A 24,714-nucleotide genomic window follows, 5' to 3' on the forward strand; every position below is an offset into this window, starting at 1 on the left:
ATCATGCCAAATGTTCTTGTTGGAGCTTGAATTGTGATAACCTTTTCTGAAGTTCAGGCACAATTAAGAAATCAATACAGGAGTTGGGGAACAAGATGTCAGCCTTATTTGTGGCTGGATTGGAGAATGATGCTGAGCTCCCAAGTGTGGGCTACTGTCCTGGAGGTGCACCCGCCAGCTCAGGGGGACAGAGTCAGTGGGAAGAGGTCAGCCCTGGTGACAGGTACAGGTTGGAGAGAACAAGACCTACAACGTGCAGGTGGGCTGCCTGGAGAGAATAACAGGGAACCAAGCGAGGCAATTAAATCAGCCCTTGTCCCAGGGGGAAAAGGCAGGGAAGGGATGGAGACAAGCATTGAAGATTCCACCCCAGAGCTTCCCAGAGAAGCACAAAAGATTCCTCTGCACGGTCCAAGGCAGAATAGTGGAGAGAGAGGGGGGAAAAACCATACCCAGTACATTATCATTATCAGTCTAGCAAATTTCCCATATACACCTATTTCCAAAGAAAGTACACAATATCGTTTTTGCATGAGTGGGTTGTTTTTCCTTGAATGATTCAGAAGATAACTTAGAACTGAGATGTCTCTTAAAGGCCTCCTAATCATCTGTAGCAATATCTAAGCTCAGTAGTTCATTTTTATAGCTTTTACAGTTTTTAGAAATTTATAGTTCTAAATGTTTATCTAAATCTTCATAAGTTCTGTAAGTTCTAAATCTTTACCCCAAATCGGCAGTCCTCTGGATGAAACTTAAGTCTGGGGAAGGTTCCTCACTCTGAAAATAAAAGGTCAGCTAAACAATCTTGCTCAGGTGTGCTTCTGGCTCTTTCCAGTTCAGATAGTAGAAGTCAAAAGGCTCACCTTTGTATTCCACTTGCAGAAAGTTATTCAGCTTAAGCATCTATGTAGCTTAAGGCACAAATTTTAGTCTGGAGATAAAGCTCAATGCGGTGTGTTGTTGTTCACACACACAGGGCTGTAGGAGAGGAAATCCAGATGCCCGTAAAGACCAGAGTAAGCGAGAGAAGCCGGAAAGGGAGCTTACGTTAAAGAGACGAGCCTGCTACTCTACAACACAGTTACTGCAATGGGTGGAGATAAAAATCAACGGTAGGGCTTCCCTGGTGGCGCAGTGGTTGAGAGTCCGCCTGCCGGTGCAGGGGACACGGGTTCGTGCCCCGGTCCGGGAAGATCCCACATGCCGCGGAGCGGCTGGGCCCGTGAGCCATGGCCACGGAGCCTGCGCGTCCGGAGCCTGTGCTCCGCAACGGGAGAGGCCACAACAGTGAGAAGCCCGCATACCGCAAAAAAAAAAAAAAAAAAAAAATCAACGGTAAAAAAGAGCGACAGAAGGTCCAGTCTGACAATCTTCGGAAATGTTTCCCATAGGAACCAGTTCCTGTCTTTCTAGACTTGATATATCAGAGAGGGGCTCAATGTAAGAGAACCCTTCTTTCCTTCCAAGAAAAAAAATCAAAATGTTATCAGGGTAATCCTTAGCTTCTTAACTGGTGCCTGTGAAGACAATTTCATTCATTCATTCATAACGTCTTGTAAACTAAGTCTACAAAGAAAGGATAAACTACAGAGGAAAGCAAAACATTTATTTTCAAATCAGGGCTAATCCTAAGGGTCTTCGGCCCTGCCTCCCCTGCTTGGTCTTTCAAGATCGAGTTGCCCCACTGGCCACTGCCCTGGGCTTTCCACCTCTCCCTTATTAAAACGTGTTTTAGATGATCTGATGAATTCATTCACCTTAATGCCATGTCTATTAAGACTAGGTAAGGAGTAAAGCTACTTGTATCAACATCGTCAGGGCATCTGCGTTCTAAACAGGGAAAAAGCTCAAGCAAAGGGAAGTGCTAATGGTGGCATTTCGAGAAGCACGTAGAACAGCTAAGATTTTCCAAGAGAGGGACTCTTGGAAACTGAAAACAGTTTATAGACATGTATTCGACCTTGATATATACAGAATATTTATTAATGAAGCCACTGTCTAACTGTAGAGCATGATGTGAGTTTCTCTAGTTAAAGGCTAAAGGTCAAAAAACCACTCTGGACCCATATTCCCCATCAGAACCCTTCTGGGGGAAAAAGCACAGCAAAACAGCTTTTCTCCTAGTAGCCTCTGTAATTTACTCCTGGCATGAGAAGAACACCTGCTATAGATTATGTGCTGACATTTTTGTGATGTTAATGTGGTCAGAAATAACCAAAACGCATATAAGCAGATGAAGACATGTTATTTCCATTTCAAACGGGGATTTAATTCTAGAAGAACCACTAAACAACAACAAAAACAACAAAGGCTTGTATTTATGCGGATCCATTATAGACTCATTTGTAAAAATTGGGAAATGAAGAAGAGGATCCAGCAGATGAGTTAGGTGCCATAATTATAAAATCTTTGGGGCAGAGGTAGGGGAGGCATTTGGTATCAACCTTAAAATAACTGTCTCCTCTTCCCCTCCAAAGCCTTAAACCCAATGACATAACAGCCTCTTGAAACTCTGCCTCTCCAGGTTTTGAGTAATGTCGCTTTTAACCTTCACAGGATTGATGGCTCAACACGATGATCTATGGGGATAAATGTTAGGAAGTCGTGAGAAATCGCTTCACCTTGCACCCAGTGGCAATCCCAGGAGATCTACCTGGGTACCGTGCAGTTAATCACAGCATCCTATCCCACTTGGCTGGATTTATAATGGCAGTTCTCATACTCTCCCAATACCACCTTTTTTACTATTTGGGAGAATTGTATTAGAAGGACATCAAGTTTCACATTTTCAGATGATTTAAGAGTTTATGGAATACATCACTAAAAAGGAAAAGATCATTGAGGTTCGATGCAATATTTTTGATAAGCTGCTGCTGTAAAACCTCACCCCGACCCAAACAATTCTAAGGCAATGGAATAGGAAGATGAGGATTTAAAATTCAATCCACTTCAGATTCTTTGAGACACCAGGTTTCCCAGACTCTATTCCCGTCCTAGAATGACAAGAACCAACAGATGTAAAAATTGCCCTTACTACTAGAGAATGTTTAACTCAACCCATTAAATTATTTGTATTGATATTATCTGTTTGAATTATTAAACTATTCAGGATTGGATGAGAAAAGTCATATCTCTGTTCATATGCTATCCCCCTTTCCTTTCAATTCAATAAAGAAGAAGCTCAGTGTCTTAAAAATAAGGATAAACTTCATGTTTATATTGGATAAAGGCCATTCACTAATAAAGGTCATCATTCCAAGGCTCCCTCTGAGCAAAAGGCACAGGCACCCATGCGTAACATTCTATGCATAATAATTCACTTTCAACAATTTTTAAAATCAAATATCTATCGGTAAATTCTCTTCGTCTCCTACTTTTTGTTCTGCATCCATGACCCATCTTTCCCTAAATGGTCCTGTTTCTCACTGTGGGGTCCACCTCAGACATCCATCCTTGATTGCCTTTACGTTTGTTCTAATGCACTTGATTTACCTGACATGATAACATAGACTTCTTTACATGCATATGAGAGAGAGATTTTATAATGATAAAGGGGGTCAACCCATCAGTAAGAATTATAAACACATATTCACCTAATAACAGTGCCCCAAAATACATGAAGCAAAAGCGAATAAAATTGAGGGTAGCAATAGACAATTCAACATAAATAGCTGGAGATTTCAGTACCCTACTTACAATAATAGATAGAATGACCAGGCAGATAATCAACAAGGACACAAAAGACTCGAACAATGTTACCCACAAACTAGAATAACAGACATCTATAAACATTCCACCCAACGAGAGAAGCATACACATTCTTCTGAAGAGCACACAGAATAATCTCCAGGATAGACCATAATCTAGTTCATAAAATAAACCTCAAAAAATTTAAAAGGATTAAAATTATACAAAGTACATTCTGTAATCGCAAGAGAGTGAAATTGGAGAATAATAACAGAAAGAAATCTTGGAAATTTACAAATATGTGGAAATTAAACAACACACTACTAAGTAACCAATGGATCGAGAAGAAGTCACAAGGGAAATTAAAATACTTTAACATGAGTGAAAATTAAGACACAGCACACTAAAACCTAGAGGATGCAGCTCAAGGCATGCGTAGAGGCCTGGACCCAAATATGCAAAAACTCTTAACATTGAACAATAAAAAAAAAAAAAAACAATTAAGAAGTAGGCAAAAGATCTGAACAGACACCTCATACTGGCAAGGATACAGAGCAACAGGGACACTCACTCATTGTTGGTGGAAATTCAAACTGGTGCAGTTACTTTGAAAAATAGTTTGGTAGTTTCTTACAAACCTAAACATAACCTTACCATATAATCATCAATCTTGCCCCTGGGCTTTTACCAACTGATCTGAAAACGTATGCCACACAAAACCTGCCTGTGAATGTTTATATAGCAGATTTATTTATGATAGCCCCAAACTGGAAACAATCCAAATGGCCAGCAATAGGTTAAGGGATAAACAGAACGCACTTATACATATAATGGAATACTACTCAGCGACAAAAAGGCATTAAGTATTGATATATATAACAGCATTTATCTTGAGCTCAAGAAGATAGATACTAAAAAAGTACATGATTCTCTTGATATGAAGTTCTAGAAGAAGCAAAACTAATCAAAAGTGTTATAAATCATATCACTGATGGCCTGCAGAGGGGGTTAGGGGATTGTCACAAAGGATCCCAGGCAGTTTTTTGGAGTGATAGCATTGTTCTGTATCTTGGTTGGGGTTGGAGTTACATGACTGAACACATTTTTTCAAAATCCATCTGACTGTACACTTAAAATGAAAACATTTTATTGTAGGTAAGTTATGCTTCAGTAAAGTTGAAGAGAAAATTCCGTAACAAGTAACAGCTACATGTGAATGAAGAATCAAGTAATTCTCATTTTCGATTCTCTTCCAGTACTCTGAAAACCTTTGTTTTGGCTGTCAGCGTGACCATTTTCTGGCCATTTGTCCTGGGGGATATGATATCAACCCACATGTCCTTGGAATACTGAAAAATATATGAAAAATGTCCATCTTAACTAAAAATCCCAATAGGCCAGGCAGCTGACCCTCATTCACCTTTTCACAATTTAATCCTGATTGGTACTAGGAAGATCCTTTAGGTATCACTTCTTTGAAGCAATTTATACTTCTTTTCTTTTCTGACTGCAAAACTTCCCACTTGTAGAATTCTTACGATTCCTCTTATATTGGTCATGGCAATGATTCGCCCAGTATTAGCTCCATTGGACTAGCTAAGCAATAAAAACCCAAAATAATTCCCTAAAAACCTGCATGTTTCGTCAACTACATAATCCTCTTTTACTGGGTTTTATAACTCTAGATATCTAGAAGAATCCATATTTTTATGACTATTTCTTTACCATCCAAATTAAGTTATCATGTAAATCCAGCCATATGTATTACCTAGAATGGAGCAGATAACCTCCCGCTTTTTCTGCTGTCTCAGCCCCTATTAACTCCCAGGAAATTTTCTCCTTGTCATGTGAACTCACTGTTACCTAATTAAAAACAGATAGTGAACACTGGCTCTCTTTAAAAGCCATTCTTTTCAGGGTGGGTTTTGTTTTTTTTAAGTTCTTGCCACTATAAGGTTATCATTTAGAAACATTTTGTGACTTCCCTGAAGACATTTACTATTTAGTCTATAGCATTACTGCCCAATACACATGTAATTCAAGCCGTACATGTAATATTAACTTCTCTAGCAGCTACATTATAAAAGTAAAAAAGAAGTAAAATTAATTTCAATAATGCATTTTACCTAATATAGCCAAAGTATTACCATTCAACATGCAACCAATGTAAAAATGATCAGTAAGATATTTTACATTCTTTTTCCACAGTAAATCCTGGAAATTCAATGTCTATTTTATGCCTAAAGCACATCTCAATTCGGGCTAGCTATATTGCAGGAGCTCCATAGCCACATGGGGCTAGTGGCCGCGATAAGGACACTGCAGCTCCGTAGAGGTGAGTTTCTTTAAATAGACTGCACACTTGGTTCCAGCAGCAGCTGACTTTGTATGGCCCAGAGTCAAATCAGGTAGAGTCTATGCATAGTGCAAAATCAGCACCTTTCCCTTTGTTTAGATCCAATTCTTTCATTTAAGGGGAACTCGGAGGCTTTTGTACATACTCTTCTGAAATTAGGAAAGGTCTAGAATGTTTTCAAAACCAAAATTTCGATACACAAATCTGCTTATATCTCTAAGGCGGCGGTCTGGAAAACGGAAGAAAACATCTGACAAAAGTCAGGGTGAGAAGTGTGAAGATGGAACGATTGGGACGGTAGGAGGTGAAGACTGTGGGCGGTTATAGAAATCATGACATTTGCCGATCTTTTTCACAAGTTGTACACCTTCAAGTTCCACTCCCTCTCACGTTCCTGGCCTTGCAGGGGGTGAAAAATGATCTTACGGAAATATGATTGGCACGATGTGCTTCTTACAAAAAATGAGAATAATTTTTTAAGCACCTTAACTTTCCACGGCACACTCAATACCGGGCCAAATACCAGGGTTACTTAAGACATTGGTGAACTGTCCCTCCTGAGCTCCGTGTATGGACACTTATTCCAGGCTGATGGATTCTTAAACCCTTCTGCTGATCAGGGACCAGCTTCCGACTGCTTTTAGGACAGCTGTTAGGAGCTCTAGTCTTCACTGACAAGGAAGAAACCAAAAGGTCATCTCCAGGAGCCCCAGCTGATACAGAAAGCCACCTGGCATAAATGGTGAATGTCAGGACTGCTCATAAGATAGCTTAGGGTGAAACAGAAGGCGGAGGGTGAGCACACAGGGCTCAGCGGCTTGAACTCAGATGCAGCCCGGCTCTGATAGAGCATTCTGGAAACTCTATTATCTTAAGGTCAATATTACCTTAAATGTTCCTTTTTCCCTTACTTTTTCAGTAGTTTATCAGTTTCTGCAGCATGATTTACTAGGACTATTATATAACCAGATCTTTTTGGTTAAATACTTTTGCCAAGTACAGTATAGTCTACAGTATTGACAAATATCTAAATTATACGTTCTATAACACAGCCATAGTCACAAAAACTTATCTCATTCAGGCAAATAAACAGAGTCCTCGCATATCCACAGGCTTGATCAACAGGACTCAGTTTCCCAGTTTTCCAGCTGCTATGATATTGGTGGACTTTCTTACACCTCACTTGGACCCACCTTCTCAACTCAGTTACTGAGTCTCCTGTATTAGCAATAAGCTAATTTCACCTATATTTGTCCTATACATTGAAATTTGTCCATTTTTCAATCAACAGCCTTAGCTGCCAATTCTTATCAACTGCTTCCTGGACTCAAAGATGACCTGTGCATCATTTAAAACACTATGTTCCAAAACTACACATACGTTTCCCACATCCAATAAAGTTCAACTCATTACATGCTTAGACCACATTCTCTACTCCCTAATTATTTAAATGGAAGAATAGTGATGACAAAGGAACAAGGCAGTATCTTCCCCCCACTGACCGTGGTGGGGACCTGCCAGCCACAAGGGCAGCCCTGAGAATCTGGGACGTCACTTAAAAGAAATTGCCTCAAGGTCTTGGCTCCTAGGCAATGTAGAAGAAAAGAAAGTGACCACTTTGCCAATTACTGCTTCTATATCTCCACCTGAAATGCTGATGACACGAGCTGAAACTGAAAAGATGCAGTAATCATCTAATTAAACAAGGAAAATGTACCTACCGTGAGCACCCTTATTGTGCTGAGTTCATAACATGAGACTCAGTCTTAAACCTTGCCAAGCGTTTCTCCTTCCCAAACACACTATTCAGGACAGGCACTAGGTAGAAAGAAGACTTAATTTTTCCTCCAGGAAATGCTACAGAATCCAGGAACTTCTTACCTTAGTCTACCCACTACCACAGGAGCATCTAATGGCCACATCCTCAGGTTTCAACACCCTCCCCCAACCATCACAACTAAACCAAGTGCATCCCACCTAAGATCCTTAAAGCTACTCTTTGTCAGTTTAGTGCAACTTCAGGCCACCAAAGAGATGACATTCCAAGGCCAATCTTATCTTCCTGGAGTGGAGCCAGGCTGCTCACATGACAGCTGCTCTCTTGAGCACTCTTAAGCAAGCCCAGCACCATCCTCCCCCTCAGGTGACCTTCGCAACCTGTCAAACGTGACCTCGTCATTTCCATCGACAGAGCAAAATGCCTCAGAACCGTGTCCCCGGGCATTGCCTTCCATTCCAAGAAGAAATTAGATGTGCAGGAAAAATTCAATGGCCGTAGTAAAGAGTGAAAGAAACTCACCAGAGGAAAGGAGGTGAGGGCTGTTCATAGACTTCTATCAAGCCAGCACCACACTATCCAAAACCAGCAGGATCTGTGGATTCTAAGCTAAAAAAACCCCACATTACTAGAGTTGTAAAAAAAAGTACCTCAGTTCTTGAAGTGACCAAAGAATTGGAAGGTATATGATTATGCCTTGCTTGTTTCTTAACCATATACTTGCTGTGACCCCTTTCTAGCACTCGTGGTCACCGATAATGAATACTTCCAGTGGATAAAGATAAGCAAGTGTACATCTGAAAAGTATAGTAACATGGCTAATATTTAAGGAGGGATTACTCTGCGCACTCCCTTCAATGAACACATTTAATCCTGACAACAACCAAGTTATTATTCCCATTTTACAGACTAGGGACTGGAGACACGGAGGGGTCAGCACACTCTCGAAAGCACCCACTTAAGCCGGGATTTGAACCCAAGCAGCCTGGCTCCAGACTGTAGATACATATGAAACGAGTTACTGATGTTCTGAATCTTCACCTGGGACCCAGTCATGGACAGAAAGTCTGAAACCAGAGAAAGAGCTATGGCTTGGAAGAGGATCTGGACAGTGTGGAAGGGGCTGAGCTGCAGCCACCAGGGTGAGGTATCCAGCCTTCCAGATGGCTTCTCCTGGCTATGGGACCTGTAGGAAGGGTGGGCTCCCTACCCCCCTAAACTGATAGTGAGACACCTCCTCTTCCATTTCCTCTCTCCACAAAGCAGTACAAACTCTGCTACACTGAAAGATTTATTAGAGGGATAACTTTTATTCTGAAACTGTTAGCACCAACACATTTCTAATTTCTCTCTCATTTGCATATATATATAACAGTAGTGAAATTCACATAATTGTTCAACATTACCTTTTACCAATCTGAACCTGACTCTGCTATTCAGCCAATTTTCCTAACTAACTGAAAAATGGAGGCAATAAATACATCCTTGTTTATTTTTTAATATTCCAAGGTGTATTTATACTGAATTGTTTACCCAATACCCAGCGAACCATTATGCTTTGAGAGAGACTGAAGAAAATTCTGATCACTTAAAACCTGGTGTTACCAGTAAATTATTTATTTACACACTAGGTATTTTATGAGATTTTTTAGACCATCATTGTTTCCCACCAAATTTTGTCTGAAATTTAACACTTCTACCATGGGCAAACATTGACAATACATTCAAATCAACCTCTCTCTCCACACACACACACACACACACACACACACACACACACACACACACAGACACACACACACACACAGACACACACACACACACAGAGACACACTCACACACAGAGACACACACACACACAGAGACACACTCACACACAGAGACACACAGAGACACACACACACACAGACACACACACACACACAGACACACACACACACACTTACACACACAGAGACACACACAGAGACACACACACAGACACACACACACACAGACACACACACTTACACACACAGAGACACACACAGACACACACACACAGACACACACAGACACACACACACAGAGACACAGACACACACACACACAGAGACACAGACACACACACACACACACACACAGAGACACACACTCCCACAGACACACACTCCCACACACAGACACACACACTCACACACAAAGACACATACACACACTCACACACAGAGACACAGACACACACACACGGACACACACACACACACAGACACACACACACACACACAGACACAGACACACACACACAGAGACACACACTCCCACAGACACACACTTACACACACAGAGACACACACTCCCACAGACACACACTCTCACACACAGACACACACACTCACACACAGACAGACACACACACACACCCACACGGACACACACACACACAGACACACACACACACACTTACACACACAGAGACACACACACAGACACAGACACACACACACAGACACAGACACACACACACACAGACACACACACTTACACACACAGAGACACACACAGACACACACACACAGACACACACACACACACAGACACACACACACAGAGACACAGACACACACACACACACACAAAGACACATACACACACTCACACACAGAGACACAGACACACACACACACACAGACACACACACACACACACAGACACACACTCCCACAGACACACACTCTCACACACAGACACACACACTCACACACAAAGACACATACACACACACACACAGAGACACAGACACACACACACACACACTTACACACACAGAGACACACACTCCCACAGACACACACTCTCACACACAGACACACACAAAGACACATACACACACTCACACACAGAGACACAGACACAGACACACACACACACGGACACACACACACACAGAGACACACACTCCCACAGACACACACACACACACACAGACACACACACACACACACAGAGACACACACACACACACTCACACACAAAGACACATACACTCACACAGAGACACAGACACACACACACACACACTTACACACACAGAGACACACACTCCCACAGACACACACAGAGACACACACACACACACACACAGAGACACACACTCCCACAGACACACACTCTCACACACAGACACACACACTCACACACAAAGACACATACACACACTCACACACAGAGACACACACACACACAGAGACACAGACACACACACACACACACTTACACACACAGAGACACACACTCCCACAGACACACACTCTCACACACAGACACACCCAAAGACACACACACACACAGAGACACAGACACAGACACACACACACGGACACACACACACACACACATACACAGAGACACACACTCCCACAGACACACACTCTCACACACAGACACACACACACACAAAGACACATACACACACTCACACACAGAGACACAGACACACACACACACACACGGACACACACACGGTTTCAACTTACTCATCAGCTCTGCAGAACTAACATAATTCTACTTGTTTGTTGTACAAATAAAGGTAAAACACCCTCACCTCTCCTACAAATATTGACAATATGCTAATAGTATCAGAGGTGGAAGTTAAGCCCTTTTCCCAGAATCCCATTCCTTAGAGGAGGGCAAGGGCAAAGGGGTGTAGGGGAGATGAGAGCGTCTCTCTCCCCTTGATCCAACCCAAGGCAAATGGAGTGAGGACTGGCCCTCACCAGGCTGGTGGGTCAGGACCTATACACCCAATAAGATGCCAGCCCAGAGCCTGGTTCCCAGGCACAGGGCCCCTAGCCCAGTCTGCAGACTTAAACAGAGACCCGCAGTCGTGGGCAGGATCAGTCTCTGCTCTCAGTATTTATCCAGGGAGCAATATCCAGTGATCACTTGGCTACATTCTCAACTTCAGCTTATTTAAAATAGCGCTTTAGATACAATTTGTCTTAAAAATATTTAAGACATTTTAAAATATCAAGACATATTTGATACACTCTAAACTTATGCCATGTGTGGATTTAAAAATACACTCAAAGTTTTTGCAAACAGATGACTCACTAGTCTTTGGCATCTTTCATACATATTTGTTTAACCAGGACAAACAGGTGGGCTTTTAAAATTTATTTAATTTGAACACTGTTAGGCAAATAATTCATCCTCTAGTTTGTCACAGTCCTTACCACTCCCTATGGACCAATAGTCGGTCCCTATGGCCAAGTATTTAGGTCCCAATTTATGTTCCAGTAATCAAGACAGTATAGTACTGGTACAAAAACAGAAACATAGATCAATGGAACAGGACAGAAAGCCCAGAGATAAACCCATGCACATATGGTCAGCTTGTCTTTGATAAAGGAGGCAAGAATATACAGTGGAGAAAATACAGCCTCTTCAATAAGTGGTGCTGGGAAAACTGGACAGCTACACGTAAAAGAATGAAATTAGAACACTCCCTAACACCATACACAAAAATAAACTCAAAATGGATTAAAGACCTAAATGTAAGGCCAGACACTATAAAACTCTTAGAGGAAAACATAGGCAGAATAGTCTATGACATAAATCACAGCAAGATCCTTTTTGACCCATGTCCTAGAGAAATGGAAATAAAAACAAAAATAAACAAATGGGACCTAATGAAACTTCAAAGCTTTTGCACAGCAAAGGAAACCATAAACAAGACAAAAAGACAACCCTCAGAATGGGAGAAAATATTTGCAAATGAAGCAACTGACAAAGAATTAATCTCCAAAATATATGAGTGGTTCATGCAGCTCAAAAACAAACAATCCAATCCAGGAATGGGCAGAAGACCTAAATAGACATTTCTCCAGGGAAGATATACAGATTGCCAACAACCACATGAAAGGATGCTTAACATCGCTAATCATTAGAGAAATGCAAATCAAAACACAATGAGTTATCACTTCACACTGGTCAGAATGGCCATCATCAAAAAATCTACAAACAATAAATGCTGGAGAGTGTGTGGAGAAAAGGGAACCCTCTTGCACTGTTGGTGGGAATGTAAATTGATACAGCCACTATGGAGAACAGTATGGAGGTTCCTCAGAAAACTAAAAATAGAACTACCATATGACCCAGCAATCCCACTACTGGGCATATACCCCGAAAAAACCATAATTCAAAAAGAGTCATGTACCACAATGTTCATTGCAGCTCTATTTACAACAGCTAGGACATGGAAGCAACCTAAGTGTCCATCTACAGATGAATGGATAAAGAAGATGCGGCACATATATACAATGGAATATTACTCAGCCATAAAAAGAAACAAATTGAGTTATTTGTAGTGAGGTGGATGGACCTAGAGTCTGTCATACACAGTGAAGTAAGTCAGAAAGAGAAAAACAAATACCGTATGCTAACACATATATATGGAATAAAAAAAAATGTTTCTGAAGAACCTAAAGGCGGGACAGGAATAAAGACACAGACGTGGAGAATGGACTTGAGGACATGGGGAGGGCGAAGGGTAAGCTGGGACGAAGTGAGAGGGTGGCATGGACATATATACACTACCAAATGTAAAATAGATAGCTAGTGGGAAGCAGCCGCATAGCACGGGGAGATCAGCTCAGTGCTTTGTGTCCACCTAGAGGGGTGGGATAGGGAGGGTGGGAGGGAGACGCAAGAGGGAGGGGATATGGGGATATATGTACATGTCTAGCTGATTCACTTTGTTATAAAACAGGAACTAACACAACAATGTAAAGTAATTATACTCCAATAAAGATGTTAAAAAAAATTCCAAGAAACTTTTTTCCCCTTTCATTTTCTCATAATAAGATTTGGTCTCCAACCTGTCCTCTCATGTTTTCATTTGAAAAGCAAATACTGGAACGTATTGAAGATGTGTTTGCACACTGTCTTTGGTTTTGACAACGCAGCACAACTAGCAAATTAGACTTCCTCGAGCTAATCATTTCACTCTTCCAGTCTTCAGGTGCAAAGCATTTAAGGTGGCACATGAGAGGGTACCTGTGCCTTCATCTCCTAAATCATTACCTGAAGAATGCCCGTGACACCTTCCCTGATTTTAACAACTTTATACGTCTTTGAAGATATGCTACTGTCATGCTGTGTAAACTAAATGTTTTCCAACACAGGAACAACAAAATTCCTCTTGGTTGCAAGAGGACTCAGAAGGGACTTGATCTCACCTTCTTAAATTTTACCCAAATTTTTTAAAGGAACAGTATGTTCATTTATTTAACAAACATCTGCTGATTGCCTACTGTATGCCAAGCACTCTTCTAAGCAGTAATGATACAGCAGCGAACAAACACAGGTGAGACCTGTTGATCACGGTGCCTACGTCCTGCCAGGAGGAAATACAGTGTAAACAAGTAAGCCAGCAAGATAGGTGCCATGGAGCAGCACATGAAACAGAAAAAGGTAAGAGCGATGGGACGGGTAAATTCAGGGAGGATGTCAAGAATGCTTCTCTTTGGAGGCAGCATTGGAGCTGAGACCTGAATGCTAGAAGGAAACAACCACATGAAAATATGCAGAACAGTATCACAGACAGAGGAATCAGGAGGAAAGGTGATGAGGAGGGAAAACGTGTGGAGAAGTCAAGGAACAGGAGGAAGAAAGTGTGTCTCGAACCCGCTGAGTACTGGGAATTATATAATGAGATAAAGCTAGATACCAAACGTTGTAAAACCATGAAGGTTTTGGATTATTTTTGCTCTGGGTTATGAGGCCACTGGCGAATTTAAGAAAAAGAGATTTCCATTTTATAATATCAAAGCTTATAGAGATGCTGTTCTAAGAACTTTAACATGGTTTTATTTTTCTTCAGAGTAATTATCACTCTTTGGCATTACGGGATATATTTATTTGTTTACTCTTTTGTTTCCTGCAACCGTGAACAAGCTCCATGAAGACACAGGTTTGTGTCTGTCTAGATCACCTGTATTAGCAGTGTCTAGATCACTGCTCGGCAGTTGTATAGTCAGTACTCAGTACATATTTCAGGAAAAAAAATTGAATAAAGGGATGAATGATAAAGACCTGAGAAGGAACAATTGACGAGATGAAAATCCAGCATCTGTTTTGGTTATGCAGAGCATGAGATATTTTCTCAAACACGTACATGGAGATGTCAAGTAAACAGTCTGTAATACAAGTATGGAGCTCAGAGAAATCAGGACCAGAGAAATCAATTCTGGAATTCGGGTACTAATAACAATAATATCATCATTTATCTGGTGCTTGAGACACGTCAGGCGCTCAGCTAGAAAGGCAATTCTTTTCCCTTAGCTTGTATGGAATCGCTTCTCATTTGGCTTTTTATTCCTTAAGTCACACCTTGCAAGTCATAAGGGATCATCCTTTTAAAAATAATTCTAATGTAAAACTTCCAAAATAATTAGCTTCACCCTAAAGGAAATGAAAGCTTTGACTCCTTGAGAGTATAGAAGGAACTGTAACTTTTAATGTCAAAATAAATATAATAACGGGGCTGAGTCTGCCTCTGGGAGCAGCAAAAATGTACATTAGCAGAATGTATTCGTAACTGTCCCATTCTGGGTCGGAGGCCAGAATGATGCATTAAATGAAAATTTCACTGCAAGAGGACTTTTAACACTCTGCCCACCTCAGTTCTCTTCCACCCCTATGTGAAGATCTGGCTAAAAATCTCCTGTGAGTTGTATATGTTTGGCTTTCCCTTCAAAGTACAAAACACTTTTACTGCTACTTCCCACACTTCTGACGAGGAAGAACCCAGGGACAATTTTGACCAACTTAGGGGGGGTACTTGATCGACGTCCAGGGTCATTCAGTGAATGAAGTGAATTATGGGGGTTAAAAACTGGCTTTATATGGTCTTTGTAATTGTATTGCATCTTTTATAACAATCCAGGAAGCATATAAATTTTATATACCTTCTATGACTGCCCAAAACATTTTCAGAGACACCCAAACTCAAGTGAATCATCTAAAGAAAAAGAAATCCCCAGGGAGGGAACTGGAAGTATCGCATCCTGTTTATGTAACTGCTTCTCCCTCAGGTAGGTACCCAGTAGATCAGAGTATCCCTATGCCCATCCACGGTTCTGGAAGGTTCTGTCATCTAGGACTCATCTGGACTCAGTCCGGATATTGAACAGTGAAGTGGTATTTTGCTAAGCGTTTGCCTCTCTAGATTTTTTTCAAACCTAGAGAGACCCTCAGTTCACATGCACCATCCCAGGTTATAGCACTCGTCCCAGGATAATTCTTATTAGTGCCCTTTATGCTACAGAAACGACCCTGACTGGGTAATAAGCTACATGGCCATGCTCCTCGAGTGGGGTTCATTCGTGCTCACCCAGCTGGAGCACATTTTATCCCAACACTAAGCAAATCTCCCCAGTCCCTGCCAGGGAATTCCCCTCCATCACAGACTTCAAGACCTTGAATCTCTGTGATGGGGTTTTCTTTTAGGGCTGGGAAAGATTTGAATCCTCTGATAATGTGACAAGTACATATTTCCCTTGATCCAACAGAACGTTTCATTTTAACTGCCTTTCTTGAAAGGTCACATTCATTCCCTACTATCCCCGTGGACCACCTCTGTGTTAGGACACCTCTCTGGTTTATGTAACCTGTGTGTATTTGTAGTTTATAGATGTGAGTCTGTGGCCCATCATCACTTCTCCCATGAATAAATATTACACACACTCAGTTCCAATAAGGTGGGGTTTGTTTTCCAAGCCAGTGGTTAGAGTCAACAGCCAAAGAATTAAAACAGATCCCGATGTTTAATCAGCCAATAAAAGATCAGGTTAAAACCAGAAGGCCAAGACAATTTCCAGCTGGCGTCCTGTTCGTCCTCGGAGGATGTGGTTTTTGCCAGTTAGCTGTGGTACAACTGTTTCAATGAGATTCTCTGTCTGTAAGAAATGGTCAGAAAGAAGGAAGCTTCCTCCCTAGATATTATACACTCATTATGTACTTTCACTATTGGAAATGATTATAATGACAACATCGCCTTTATTTCTTAGGTGTTTAATTTTTTAAGTTATTCATCATCACCCCTCTTAGATATAGTAATAAAACAATAGTAATAGCAATGACTAACATTTATATAATGTTTACTATGTGCCAGGAACTGCTCTAAGTACTACAAACATACTAGCATTCATACTCCCTAGAGCTCTGGGCGGTGGGTACAATAATCATCAGCGATCTACAGACACAAGGGCAGAAGCTCAGAGATGTCATGCGACCTGACACACAGCGAACAGGTGGCGGAACTGGGACAAACCCGGGCTTCAAAGTGCGCGTCAGCCTCCCGCTTTAATCCCTTGCTTACCTTACCCTGATCTCCCTCCCCAAGTTTACTTTTATTTTACAAAATAACATTGAAAATGACAACAACAATGAGCAATGAAGATGAGTGCCTTAATTATGCCATTGTCCCTGACAGATGACGTGCAGGACTGCAGGCTGGAACTGCCCAGCGGGCCACCTAATCCCTCATCCATGCTCATCATGGCGGGGGGGGGTCCCTTTCTTTTAGCTCTAAACTGTGTCTCCAAAATGCACAAATAACATATGAGCGATATTTGGAAAGTTGCTTTTGGGAAGAGTGTGACCGCTCTGAAGTGTGCACCAAGACATCTAGAAAATAGCGTCACATTAGCTGTAAGAGCTTAAAACTCACATCCTTCTGCTATTGTTATCTGACTTTACAGGGAGAACCAATGAAATGAAAGGCAGGAAATAGAGCAGGTAAAATCCTCTTATGACATTTTCCACAGGACTCTGAAGAACAAATATTGTAAAGGGAGAGGAGAAATGATATTACTGGATACAGCAAATTCTGGGAGTGCTTCGGGTTAGGTCTTCAAGATCTACGGGGTAAAAATGGTTTAGATGAAATTGCTGATAGCTGACCTTGCTTTATAAAGTCCTAAAAGTTTATTAATTTCAAAATCCATCTATCTAATTATAGCATAGGTAGTATAATATATAGTATAAGTATATATACTATATAAGTATATAGTATATATTATACATGGCTTCATATTATATGTTATAGCATTATACTACATATGCATATGTATAACTACACTATACATACACATATATATCTATATCATGTATTATTGTGTACGTATATATACACATATGTATAGTATAACTACGTTATACTTTATACTTATACTAAATAATACTTATATATACTTATATAAATGTATAAGTATATATATCAGCCTAAGTATTTAGTATAAGTATATACGTATAAGTAGTATTTGAGGCTTTTCTCAAGCTGAGACCTCTGTGTCTATAGAAATGTACACGTATATGAGTGTGTGGTTGGCTTGATGGGAAGAGTCTCACTTTACCCCTTTGCCGTCCTGTAAGAACAGCTGTCATCTTCCCTTCCTTTCACCACTGCTTGGTAGCACCTCGAGACTCCAATAAAACACATTGGTACCCACAACACAGATCCATTCTCTGATTGAAATGAAGATGCCTTTTTCACTCTGACAATGAAATATAAAGCTCCACGGGAAACAAGTGAAAATTATCAGGGCTGGAAATGCACTTTCAGAGTGACTAATTCCTTACTTTCATCGTGATGGCTGATGTGTTATATAACAGCAGTGACTTGAAAATAGCTGTTTAGAAATGGCAAATTTAGTAATGCCTAAATTCACATTCCTGGAACTACAAAAATCAATGTATATATATATATATATATATATATATATATATATATATATAGTATCACAATAATGATGTTAAAGTTGCAATATCGAAGCTATATTGAAAATCCACAAAAAGAACGATAATTATAACACTGTAATTGTTATGGGTTGAACTGTGTTCCCCAAACAGACATACTGAAGTCCTAAGCCCCAGAACCTATGAATGTGACCTTATTTGAAAACAGGGCCTTTGCAGATGTGATCAAGTCGAGGTCATAATGGATCACGGTGGGCCCTACTTCAGTGATGTGTCCTTATAAGAAAAAAGAAATTTGGACACAGACACACAGAGAGAAGATGATTATGTGAAGATTGAGGCATAAATTGGAAGTATAATGCAGCAAGCCAAGGAACACCAAGGATTTCCAGAACCACCAGAGGCTAGATAGAGGCAAGGAAGGATCCTTCCCTGGAGACTTCAGAGACAGCACGGTTCTGCTGACATCTTGATTCTGGACTTCTAGCCTCCAGAACTCACTCTGAGACAATAAATTGCTGTTGTTTAGAAAGAAAAGAAAATCCATATTATAAGCCTTAGTGATTTAATTTACTCAACAGACAGATGTGTCTTTTTAAAGGACTAATGATGGAATTTTCTGTACATCAGAAGTATGAATATTATGGGTTTCCCTGGTGGCGCAGTGGTTGAGAGTCCGCCTGCCGATGCAGGGGACACGGGTTCGTGCCCCGGTCCGGGAAGATCCCACATGCCGCGGAGCGGCTTGGCCTGTGAGCCATGGCCACTGGGCCTGCTTGTCCGGAGCCTGTGCTCCGCAGCGGGAGAGGCCACAACAGTGAGAGGCCCGCGTACCGCAAAAAAAAAAAAAAAAAAAAAAAAAAAAAATTAGCTGAAAACCAGATGCAGTTCACCCTCAAAGAGGCTGGGACCAGGTGGGGAGCAGAGTAGAACCAATAAGACTACTCCATCAGAACCCTCCTAAATCCAAGATGGCAGCCAGAGGTCAGCCACAGGGTACCAAATGCCCTAAGGAAACCCTTGGCATTTTCATGCATGAAACCAACCTGGGCAGGGTGTACTCACCAGTTATTTATAAATTGATCTCCCATAGACAAGCACTTTGGGAGCCTAATTTTTCAATCACACAAAATAGGGCTAAAAATATAGTGCTTTTCGTATCTGCTTCAGGGTTTTGGTGAGACTGAAATAGGATAATATAGATAAAGTGGTCTTTATAAAATTCCAAATGCTAACTATTTCTATTAGATTCAAACCAACTGGAAAAACAAACAAACAAACTCGCATCTTCTTTAATCTTCCCACTCCTTTAGTGAGTGTTTTTGATGACGTTGATTTTAGACCAGAATTCAATAATAAAATAACAGCAACAGGACTTCCCTGGTGGTGCAGTGGTTAAGAATCTGCCTGCCAATGCAGGGGACATGGGTTTGAGCCCTGGTCTGGGAAGATCCCACATGCTGCGGAGCAGCTAAGCCCGTACGCTGCAACTACTGAGCCTGCGCTCTAGAGCCCGCGAGCCACAACTACCAAAGCCTGTGCGCCTAGAGCCTGTGCTCTGCAACAAGAGAAGCCACCGCAATGAGAAGCTCACACACCGCAACGAAGAGTAGCCCCCGCTGGCCGCAACTAGAGAAAGCCCGCGCACAACAACAAAGACCCAACTCAGCCAAAAATAAATAAAAATGAAGATAAAAAAAAAGCTTAAAAAAGTAACAGCAACAGTAATAAAAATATTAATGATGTAGCGTTTACAAGTCCTTTCACACACATTGTTTTATTTTATACCCACAGTAACCCACAACTCATGGAGAAGTCCAGTGTTACCTTTATCAGCACTGTACAGTCGAGAGCACTGACATTCAATCCGTTTCTAGAAATTGCTTAAGAAGGCTAAAAACTGGAGGCAAATCTCCCTGTCTTTCATCTGCCCCACACAGCCCAAATCTGCTATGATCATTTTTAATTACATTTCATTGTTTCGGTTGGGAGGAAAGAAACCCTTTCTCAACAATATTTGGAAGAGTCTGAACACACCATCCTGATGGTCTATGAGTCTCAGCCATGGAAGGGATTGGGGAAGGGTTGCCTGGTGCAGCTAGAACTTCCCGAGACCCCTCCGTGCATCACTTCACCCTCTTGTACCTTGTTCCTTCTGAGTTCAGGCATGAATTATCTCCACTCAGAACTTAGTGGGTATCCAATAAATGTTTATTGAATAAATCTGGCATTTTGAGGGTATGGGTAATTGCAAACATTTTTATCTATGATTTTGTTATACTTGAGAAGAAAGAGAAATCACTTACAGGAAAACTGCTGTATGAGGCTCATTTGTGCCTTTGAGACTAATTTTTTCATCAGCAAAGTAGGGATAATAGCACTTGATGGAGGAGGGTTTGAACAGGGAGTGCAAAGGGTTAGACGCACATTAGCACCATTGTTCTCCTCAGTCTTTTGTCTCATTATCTCAGAGTTGTTAGGTGAGTTTTTCCTTAGAATAAAAAGAGACTGAAGTCTAAAACTTGCCAAAACGGAATCCATTCCTTTAAGCCTTGTTATGCAGAATGCAATTTTGACTCGCATTATCCGGAGCAAAACAGCACAAACGGAAAAGGTTTTCTTTAATCATTCAATGCATCACAATGTTCCCTCAAAGGAGAAAAAGTCAGTAATAATGTTCAAATGCAGCAATTGCACAGAAGTAAAATGAGTTCCTTTGCTTTTTGTTCATTTAAGTAGAGCGTTCAGTTCCTGAAAAACGACCTCCTTTTCCAGGTTCTACTTTGACAAGCTTCCCCAAGATGGACGGAAGCAGTAACGGAAGCAGTAATCACACAAGACCCTGTTTTCAATCTCTTTGTGCCTTTATTTTAAAGCAGACAGGGAATTGGAAGACATGAAGTTTACATTCGTGCAAAGGTGTACGAGGGCAGATATTTTATTTAGAGACTCATGGAAAAGAGAGGGGTGTGATTTTTAACAGAACAGAGAAAAAGAGAACATTGGACAGAAGGTCCAGGTCAGTTCTCAGAGTGGTCAGATATACACTGTTAACATGAAAAAGTGCATGAAAATCCATCCTTAAAGGTGGGTGCTATGTCCTCTTTGAGATGAGAAGAAGCATTACTTTTCTCACTTTTATTGAGGTGTACGTGACAAATAGGAACTGTATATATTTAAGGTGTACAACGTGATGTTTTCATATACATATACATCGTGAAATGATCACCAAAATCAAGCTAATTATAACATATCCATTGCCACACAGTTACCATTTCCTCCCTCCCTCCCTCCCTTCCTTCCTTCCTTCCTTCCATCCTTCCTTCCTCCCTTCCATCCTTCCTTCCTCCCTTCCCTTCCTTTTTCTTTCTTTCTCTGTCTCTCTCTCTTTCTTTCTTTCTTTTTTATGGTGAGAATACTTAAGATCTACTCTCTTAACAAATTTCAAGACTATAATACAGTATTGTTAACTACAGTCACCATGCTGGATGTTAGATCCCCAGAACTTACTCATCCTGGTAACTGAATCTTTGTGCCCGTTGACCAGCATCTCCCCATTCCCCACCCCAGCCTCTGGCAACCACCACTTTACTCCCTGCACCTATGAATTCAGTTTTTTTAGATTCCACGTATAACTGCGATCATGCAATATCTGTCCTTCTGTGTCTGACTTAATCCCACTTAGAATAATGTCCTTCAGGTCCATCCACATTGGTGCAAATGGCAGGTTGCTTTCATTTTTAAGGCTGAAATATACATACATACATATTTACATATATATCACATTTTCCCTATCCATTCATCCACCGAAGTAGCACTACTTTTATTGACCTCTGCGCAGCTGTGACTCCATGCCTGCCCATGCTAGAGAGACTAAACTTTTTTTTTAACATCTTTATTGGAGTGTAATTGCTTTACAGTGTTGTGTTAGTTGCTGCTGTACAACAAAGTGAATCAGTTGTATGTATATACATATATCCCCATGTCCCCTCCCTCTTGCGCCTGCCTCCCACCCTCCCTACCCCACCCCTCTAGGTCATCACAAAGCATCCAGCTGAGCTGATCTCCCTGTGCTGTGCAGCAGTAAAGGGAAAGAAACGCTATTTGCAACATCAAGTCTGGGTCCCCATTCTACTTCTACCAATTACTAACTGCGTGGACTTGACCGCCCCCATTGGAATGGGGTCAGCTAAGGAGGTTATTAAAATCATTAAGGAGAAATACAGATAAAGTGCTTAGAGCAGGACACCACAGATAGTGAGTTCTTGGCAGGGTGGGGCGTAGGGTGAGGCCAGTGACCATTCTTTATCTGACTGCTGAATTTTGGGGCATCCTCTCAAACTTTGTGCCTGAGGCAGTTGCCTTGCTATCTCCATCCTAGTGCCAGCCCTGGTGTTTAGCTGTCATTATGATGATGGCGATAATGATGATGAAGTTTCTCTCGCACCTCCCTGCATCCCAGCGTCTAAGACAGACCCCGCAGCAGGTGCTTAGTAGTTTAAGAAGGAAGAAGACGATGGTAGCACCCAGCTTTTTATTTTTTAAAAATATATAACATTTAAAAACCAATTTAGCTGGTTTTCCTAATTCTATCTAAGTGACCTTGAGAGAATAAGATTTTGTCATTCATTCATCAGTTCTATATTTTATAAACTTTAAGATGGGGGTGAGTTTTTTTAAATTCCAAATTATATAAAAACTAAATAATAATCAGATTTAGAATTTCTTTGGTTTTGGGATATATGGAACACAGATCATTCTCAGAATACTATATACATTCTTAATTTGGTTAATTAATATAGCTTTGAAATGGCAGATAGTAAAAAGAAGATACACTCTATAAAAAAGTTTTATAAATACTATAATTTGTGTATGTTAATATTAAAGGTTCACATTTCTTGTTATTCCTTAATTGCATTATGAAGAGCAGAATATGAGCTAAAAAAAGGTGGGAAGTTTTCTGTTAGAAATATAAATTTCTCCAGAAAAAAAACCACATCATTTATTTTTGTAGCATCTGTTTTAACTTTTTGCAAAGAAAGCACTTTAGACATAGAAAGGGCGTAGAAAAGAACTTGCCTAGCAGATTGCAAGTTACTGCAGGCATAAAAAGTATATGGGAAGGGCTTCCCTGGTGGCGCAGTGGTTGAGAGTCCGCCTGCCGATGCAGGGGACACGGGTTCGTGCCGCAGTCCGGGAAGATCCCACGTGCCGCGGAGCGGCTGGGCCCGTGAGCCATGGCCGCTGAGCCTGTGCGTCCGGAGCCTGTGCTCCGCAAAGGGAGAGGCCACAACAGTGAGAGGCCCGCGTACCGCAAAAAAAAAAAAAAAAAAAAAAAGGTATACAGGAAACGGTGTGTTTTCTGTTCCTATTTTTGATCCCTATGCCATCTGAACTGACTTTCTTCAGCAAAGATTCTTGATGCATATTTGAATTTTAAATAAAATGAAGTTTCCTTTTGCTATTCTTTTCACTTCTCCCATGCCACTATCTCCTGATTGGAAGGATCTAATTTGTAATAAAACCTGTGAGAAAGGCTGTGCAGAGTAAAGACAGTGCAAAACAAAAATGAGCCTTCTTAAAAAGATAAGCTAAAGATTTAAACACATTTAAACAATTTCGTTAAACATGGGCCACAAAAATGCCATTAAACTTTGTCTATGACAAACTAGCATGTCTTCAGAAAATGAAGATGCAATTCTCATTACAAGTACAAACAAGACAAACACAGGCCAGCACTTCCTAGTAGAACACTAGATGGTTTTTATTGTTCATTATTTACTCACAGTAAGCAGGGGATGGGGAGGCAGCTGACCTCACCTTGGACCTCAGACAGCTTGAAATGTTAGGGAAGTGTTATGGTTTCATTAACAAGGGATAAAGAAGTACAGATTATTTCCACTCCTAATACACAGAAAGCAAAAGATCAAAAGTGTAGAAATGGGCTTCCCTGGTGGCGCAGTGGTTGAGAGTCCGCCTGCCGATGCAGGGGACGCGGGTTCGTGCCCCGGTCCGGGAAGATCCCACATGCCGCGGAGCGGCTGGGCCCGTGGGCCATGGCCGCTGGGCCTGTGTGTCCGGAGCCTGTGCTCCGCAGCGGGAGAGGCCACAGCAGTGCGAGGCCCGCGTACCGCAAAAAAAAAAAAAAGAAAAA

The sequence above is a fragment of the Tursiops truncatus genome, chromosome 13 (assembly GCF_011762595.2).
Source record: "Tursiops truncatus isolate mTurTru1 chromosome 13, mTurTru1.mat.Y, whole genome shotgun sequence".
In the NCBI taxonomy this organism is placed as follows: domain Eukaryota; kingdom Metazoa; phylum Chordata; class Mammalia; order Artiodactyla; family Delphinidae; genus Tursiops; species Tursiops truncatus.